Source organism: Dama dama, chromosome 11, assembly GCF_033118175.1.
Source record: "Dama dama isolate Ldn47 chromosome 11, ASM3311817v1, whole genome shotgun sequence".
NCBI lineage: Eukaryota > Metazoa > Chordata > Mammalia > Artiodactyla > Cervidae > Dama > Dama dama.
The window spans coordinates 1,162,190-1,169,661 of record NC_083691.1 but is presented as its reverse complement, the minus strand read 5'-3'; the positions used below and the strand labels follow the sequence as shown (position 1 = coordinate 1,169,661).

The following is a 7,472-nucleotide window of genomic DNA, read 5'->3' as shown; positions in this document are numbered from 1 at the left end:
TTCCCTCCAGCTGCAGCTCACCGCGCCCGTGAGGGGGCAGCACCCGCGTCCAAGTGCGGCGTCAGCTGGTGGCTGTCCTGGGTGGCCTGGAGCAGTGGGGGGCTGACCTGCAACCCCTCACTGACCCCCAGAGCGGGCCAGGCGGACCGCCGGCTTCCCAGGGCCAGTTCGGCAACCACCGCCTTTCCACTCTAAGAAACCCAGAGCTCTCTCTGCAGCCCAAGCTTCAGGGTTCCGTCTCCTCTGCTTGGGAGAATGGGGGATGTTGCAGGTCGTGGTCGAAACCACCCCAGACAGAGTGAGATGGATGCAGTCTGGTGCCGCACCTCACCTTGAACCCTGCCCCAGCCGCCAGCAGTGGGAGCACGCCTGTAAAACCTGCTGGTTTGGTTCTGGAGATACGAGTAAGTCCTCTCTCCTTCCTTTGCCTCCGACGAGGGCCAGAATCACTCACGGCCAGGTCTGATTGCTCTGCTACATGTACTTTAACAACAGCTTCTACACACACTTTACACACCGCGGTGTGTATTCACGCCATGATATGGTTCATCCCACGTGAACAAGTCAGTGATTTTTAGTACATTTGAGGCGCTGTGCAACCTTCAGCATAACCTACTTTTAGGACATCCCTGTCGTCCCAAACAGGGTCCCCCTGCTCACCAAGCACCAAACGTCCATCTGGGTCCCACCCCGCCCCCGGGAACCACCCGCCGACTCTCCAGCACCGAGGATTCTCTATTGTGGACATTTCAGGGAGAGGGTCTGACAGCATGTGGCACCTCATGGGCATGGACCACGGGTGTTGCCTCTCGGAATTGTTTGTTCTTTGTTTCTTTTCAAAAACATTATCTTTGCAGAGTTTGAGGACCACATAGACGTGCACGCTCGGTCGTGTCTGACTCTGTGACCCCACGGACTGCAGCCCGCCAGGCTCGTCTGTCTGTGGGATTTCCAGGCACGAACACTGGGGTGGGTTGCCATGCCTCCTCCAGGGGATCTTCCCAACCCAGGGATTGAGCCCACGTCTGCCTCAGGGATGTCAAATCTTTCTCTGGCCCTGGGATGTGAGGGATGGGGTTCCAGTTTACGGTCTGTCTTTCCCGCTTTCTACATTTTTCCTACTTTCAGTTTGGCCAAGGCAAAAACCAGCCCTTCTGTCTCTGGAGTGACACTGCGGATAGCGGGGTCTGCCCGGACACTACGCACATACTTACTAGAAGGACTTCATTTTGTACATGTCATCTTTAATCCATCTGGGATTTCCTTGTCAAATACAGAAATGCTATTTCAAATTAAAAAAAAAAAAGAAAACAAAATTAACTACTCCCCTCTTAAATACGTGGCCGACACAATAAGCGACCTTGTATGAGTCCATTGATAGGAAACGTCCAGAACAGTGAAGACGGGCAGAAAGCAGACCAGAGGTTGTCAGGTGCTGGGGCAGGGGCCGGGAGCCAAGCGCTCTGGGTCGGGGTCTCCCTCTGCGGAATGAAGGCTGCACATAATCGGGAATGGACTTAACATTCATCTGCAACTCAGTTTAAATGAGGCAAGGTGATATTTTATTAGTTTTAATTTAGAGCCTAAAATATAAAACACTATACAAAATGCAAGAGAACAAAATTTTTCTAAAAAGTGAGGGAAGGGAAGGAAAGTTCTGGGGCCCGGGAGCAGGTAGAGGGTGTCGGGACCAACACTGAGGGAGGTTCTGGAGCCGGTTCTGTCTGCAGAGGTGACGCATCCCAGCCACCCAGACACCAAGACTCCAAACTTCCGTCCAGACCCAGGTCTGCCCTCCCCCTCCTCCCACCTGCCCTCCTCCCCAGCTCTCTCCAGCCACCCCGGCTCCCACCTCACCTGTCCTCTGGCCGAAGTCTCTTCCTCTTCTGAGTCTCTGACCACCACCCCCCCGCCCCAGCTCACCGTTCAGAGCGTGCGGGGCTGACCTCACCTCTGACCACCCCTCCACCCCCGCCCCAGCTCACCATTCAGAGCACGTGGGGCTGGCCGCCCCTGTCTTTCTGGTCTCGGCGTCGGTGTCCCGTGGAGCCTTGTGGGCCCCCCAGGGCTCCCGGCCCTCCCCCAGGACCCGGACTCCGTTCCCTGGAGCACGTGCTCGTCTCTCACCGGACTTGCTCTCCTGCTCCCGTCCACCCGCCCCTCCAGGCCGTGAGCTCCTGCAGGGCAGGGACCATCTGTCCTGTCAGACCACCCCCAGGCCTGACATGGCCCCTGTTCTTCGTGCCGGGGACGCAGTAGCTGAACCATCAACAGAGGGCCTCAGAGCCCCCTCCCGCCTCTGAGCAGCTGACACGGTGGGCCTGGAGGCTAACAATAAAAGGTGCCTGTTGAGTCAGAGGCAGGCGGACGCCCAGAATGACCCTGGGCTATCCTCCACGGAGCAGAGTGGGCACTGCCCGCCCCCTCGTGGTCATCTCCAGCACTGCAGCCCCAGGCTGGAAAAGCAGAGACCGAATCCCGTGTTTGGGGTCCAGGTTCCCCGACGGCTCAGCGGGTAAAGAATCTGCTTGCAACGCAGAAGACACACCGGGAAGACCCCCTGGAGAACGGAAAAGGCAGCCCCCTCAATATGCTTACCCGAAAAGCCCCATGGACAGAGGAGCCTGGCGGGACGTGACAGCAACTCAGCCAGGCGGTGGTTCCACCAGGGCCGCCCCCCTCCCCTCCCCGAGGGAGCAGAGCCTGCCGGCTCCTGGGCGAGAGGGACCTCTGCGCCTTCCTCGCCCCCTCCCCCTCCACTGTCCCCATGCCCAGGTCACTCCGGAGGCCTCCTCACCCCAACCAGGGGTCCAAATGAGGAACCCCAGGGGCCAACAAGCAGGGTCTTGTCCCTGGTCCCCGATGGGTGGTCCAGTCCCTGCCACCTTCTGCATCCCCAGGTCCCCAGTCCCCCACGTCCCCAGGCTGCCCCCTGCTCAGAAGGACCTCAGGGAGCAGAAGCTTTTTCCGAGGACTCAGAGCACATTGGGTCATGGACGGGGGAGCAAGGCCAGCAGACTCTCCTGCAATGTTATGGGGCCTCGGGGACCACCCCGTCTAAGCACCCCCTCTACAGGGAGTCCTCTCCTGGGGAGGAGCCTCATCCTAGCTCCTGGAGCCCAGAGTGGTGGACACAGGACCCCAGACCCTGTCTTCCCCAGGCCTCTCTAGGGATGGCCCGGCGGGCACCCTGGCGACCCCCTTCCCGTGCTATGGGCTGGGCATGTTGCTGAGGGGGTCATTATCTCCGTCCGCAACCTCCTCCTTCTCACCCCTCTCCCCTCCCCCCGTGTGCACACCCCTCTGACCCCCAGCAGGACAGTCAGTGACTGAGTTGTGTGTGTGTGCACGCGTGCACCTGGGCCCTCATGGGGATGCCCAGAGGAATCGGCCCCCCCGGGAGGGGTGGGCAGGGGTCCTCCAGGACCTGAGGGGCTCTCATCCCAGAGGAAACCCCCGGGGAGGGTTGAGGTTAGCCGGGGATCAAATCTAGGTATCAAATCCCTGTTAAAACACAGGGAACAAAACCCAATCCCAGCGCCACGGTGAGACCCCGCCTCAGGGTGCAGAGCAGACCAAGATCCTGCAACGCTGTTGTTGGACCACGGGAAATACTGAGGCCTTCAAGGTTCACATAAGGGCCCCTCAGGTGTTTGAGACTGAGCACTCCCAAACTCTGACCACCGGGCCTAGGGTGGTCTAGAGAAAGGCAGGTTTCCTGAGGAACCGTGGGTGTGGCCGGGGGCACCTGGAGAACCCTGAAGGTAAATGCACAGAAAACCCTCCAAGCCTTGCAAGGGTCTCGCGGCTGAGCCTGGTGCCGGGCGGCCTTGGGCTGACCCTCCAGGCTGGAGATGGGCTGAGGGCTGTGTCCACCCGGCGCGTGTGCCCACGCCTCCTTCAGAGTGGCCGAGCATGCGAGCACGTGAAAAAGAAGTGTCTCTGAGGACAAAGCACTGGGGCCTCAGAACCAGCGCTCTGGGGACCCCCATCCCAGAGGGGGCCACCCTTCCTCCTTCCGGGACAGGGGCACCCAGGTGGCCCTCCTCCCTCCGTCCACCCGGGAGGCCGAGTGCTGGGCCGGTGGTGCGTGGTGTAGAGGAGGCCCTGCAGGGCTCAGACCACGCGGGCGCAACGGGAGTCCCAGGAGCGGAGAGGCAGGCAGAGGGAAGACCCCCGACGTGAGCTGCTGCGGTGGGGAGTGGGGCCAGGCGGTGACTCGGAGGGTGGAGGCGAGCGACGCTGGGCGGGCCCGAGCCTTCAGAGGACTCCTGGTCTCTGCCCCACCCCGTGCGCCCTCATCGAGTCCACCAGAGAGACGCCCTGGGTTAGCCCAGTGGCTGGAGCCCCCGGGGCTGAGCCGGCCCAGATCAGCCCACCTCCCGCCCCCCCGGAGCCGGCAGAGCACACCCAGCCGAGTTCCACCGCTCGGCCCGCCTGTGCCCCCAGTCTCAAGCTGAGCCCCTGGGGGGATGCTAACACATGTGTGGGGGAGAGTTCCCTGGCGGTCCAGTGGGTAGGACCCGGGTGCTTTCACTTGCCCTGGCCTTGGGTCCAGTCCCTGGTCAGGGAACTAAGATCCTGAAAGTCGAGGAGCGGCCAAAATAATGATCAATAGAAATAACTGCATGTGGTTGTTATGCAATAGTAGCTGACCGATTCAGTCCTGTTTCTTTTCTCCGTAGGCATGCTCATTCGTCGACGCCGACAACCCCCATCCCTAAATAACCCTGTCACTCTAACGGCCGTCCCCCACCCTGAGCTCCGCTCTGGCTCCCATCTCTCCCAGGACCCCGGCAGCCCGTCCACCTCCGCCCCTTCCAAGCGGCCCCGCGCCCGCTGATGCCGCTGCTCTGGGGGTCTTCAGGCTGTTTCCTCTTCCAGGGTGGTCCTCCCCACTCCAGCGCCACCATGACTTTCTCAGCTCAAACGTCACGTCCTCCAAGAAGCTCTCCCTGACCCCTCCTCCCCGACCTGCCACGGTTTGCACTTGGCACCTCTGGACAGTCCTCAGGGTCCACGACCAAACCCGGGAGACCATGTCGGCATCGGCCTCCCCAGTGAGAGGTCGCGTCTGCCTCTTTGCCCCAGGGTCTCTCCCCAGCTTCCTGGGAAGTGTCAGATGTCACGGAACGTGGAGGGCGGTGGCAGAGAAGGCACACGGCACATCACGCTGGACCGGCCCCATCTATTTCCCGGCAGATGAGAGCTGGCAGCAGCTGCCTGCCGCGCCATCCAGAGGACCCAGCCCCGGGACCCCCCAGTCAGCGTGCATCCCCAATCCCACCCTCCTGGGCCCAGCCCGGCCCGAGGTCCACTCCGTCAGTGGCCTGGGGTCCGCAGACCCATCTCAACAGGCAGTGGGGTGTGAAGCCTGCGATCTGGAACTCACTCCCAGGGTCTGGTAGGACCACAGGCCGAGCCTCATGGGGAGGAGCAGGTGGGCAGCTGGCTCACGGCAGGATGGTGTGCGCGCAGGAGGCTGTGGGGGAAGGAGAGGGCTGGGCATCTCCGAGGGAGCCCGCGTCTGCTGGGCAGCTCCCCTGGGGCCTCGGGCCCTGGCCTCCAGCCGCCCCGCGGGGATCCGGCCCCAGCCGCCCGTGTGCTCGGGGGGGCCCTGGGGAGACAGGATGGGCACGTGCCCGTGGCCGTGACTTCCTTTAAAAGTGCCCGTCACCCTCTGTCCCTCCATCCCACACGGGGGCCAGCTCCCCAGCGGCTCGGGGTGGCCCCGGAGCAGTGCCGCCCACACCTCACCATCTTTCGGGAGCACAGCCACACGGCTGGCGAGTCCCAGGGCCTCACATGCATCGACGAACTTTTTCATGCTCAGGAAGCTGCACGTGGGCTGTCTACCTGTGGGGGTGGGGGGTGTGGGCCAGAGCCGCAGCGTCAGAGCCCCCGGTCGATGGGCGCCCTGGCCCCCAGCACCACCCCCCGCCAGAACACCCCCGGGCTCCGGGTCAGAGAACCGCAGCCGCCGGTGGGTGACAGGCAGCGTCAGCCGGGAGTGGGGGTCCCCAGAGAGGCTCGGGAGGGGCCGCCCTGCGGGTCCGCGCGGCTGCGGCCCTGGACTCACTGATGAGGAGCAGGGTCCTGGTGGTCCGGCCGGCCCGGCCCAGGCGCAGGTACACCACGCTGGCGCTGTAGTCGGGGACCATCACACGGAAGCCCTCCACGCCCCTCACTGGGAGGGAGGACGCGCAGAGTCGCCCGCCCTCGCCTGAACACTGCGGTCCTTCCAGAGGCCCCCGGGCCCCTACCACCCACACCGAGGGGTCATCTGGAAGGGCAACAAGGCCCCCACTCCCCAGGCCTGCCCCCCCAGGTGCAAGCCGGCCGAGCCAACTCTGGGCGCCTGTGGGCTGACCGTGCGTCCCGGCGTCTGTCCCCACCGGCACATGTTCTCCGGGGACTGCTGGGGACCATGCGGTCAGGGGTCCCATCCAGGGTCCTGGGGGCTCGGGCAGCCCTGGACCACCCTCTCCCAGCCCCCGCGGCTCCGTGGGTACCCACAGGTGTTCCTGAACACCGCCTTCTTCCTGTCTCTCCGCAGGATTAGCGAGTGTGTCTGGCACCCCCGGGACCTGGGTGGGGAGAGCAGGCTGTCAGCTAGGGGCCTAGGAGACCTCTCGGGGCTCTACTGTCTGGGGACTTTCCAGCTGGGATCCGGGCCGGTCCCACCGCTCAGGGGAAATGCTCCAACACCCCTGCCCCCCAGCCCCCCGTGGGCTGGGGGGACTTCTCGAAAAAGCAGTCCCTTGAGTTTGACAGCAGGAAGTGATGGGGGGCTTGGGGACAGCCCTTGTGGGATTTCCAGACTGACCGTGGGTCTGGTCCCCCCACCGGCCCCCTCCCTTTCCCTGGGCTCCGGGCCCCCCACCCTGACCCACGCACCGGTTCAAGGCGAGCACCACCTTCAGCTGGCCCACCTCCTGAGCCTGCACTACGGATGCGCCCAGCTTCCTCTGGCCTCCACGCGGCAGCATCCCTTGGGCATCAGAGGCGACGGCCAGGACGTACCAGAAGCCCGAGAACTGCGGGGAGGGCGCAGGGCCTGCCATGCTGGTCCCGCCCAGCCCCGGTCTCCGAGGACCCACAGGACCGGTGACCCCTGCCTGCGGCCCAGCCCGTGTCCAGGACTGGCCTGGGTGCCCTGCTGCCTCCCAGGCCGTGGAGGCGGACGCCCAGCTGGTCTGGGGCCTGAGGCGGCGTGGCGCACAGCCCAGGGCGCAAGGTCAGAGCGTCCAGCCCATGCGGACCTCGGGGCCTTCTCCTCCAGCTGGCCCCCATCCCACCGGCTCCCCCGCGTCTGCTCGGCCTGTGCCCGTGGCCGCCCCCACCGGGACCTGCTGCCTGCTGTGGTCTCGTTATCCCAGGGCCCGCCTGCTCACTCTGCCTCCCCTCCGCCCACGGGCACCTCCGGCTGACCCGGCAGTACCTGTCTCAGAGCTCCAGACCATGGTCAGCTG

The 7,472-nt window shown here is 64.0% G+C and overlaps 1 long non-coding RNA gene across 1 annotated transcript; it reads left to right on the top strand.

Moving 5' to 3' along the window:
- On the top strand, positions 1–1,197 carry LOC133064301 (uncharacterized). The gene is made up of 3 exons (XR_009694607.1): positions 1–404; positions 858–969; positions 1,129–1,197. It is a non-coding gene; the product is annotated as an uncharacterized LOC133064301 (long non-coding RNA).
- The last annotated feature ends 6,275 nt before the right edge of the window (positions 1,198–7,472 follow it).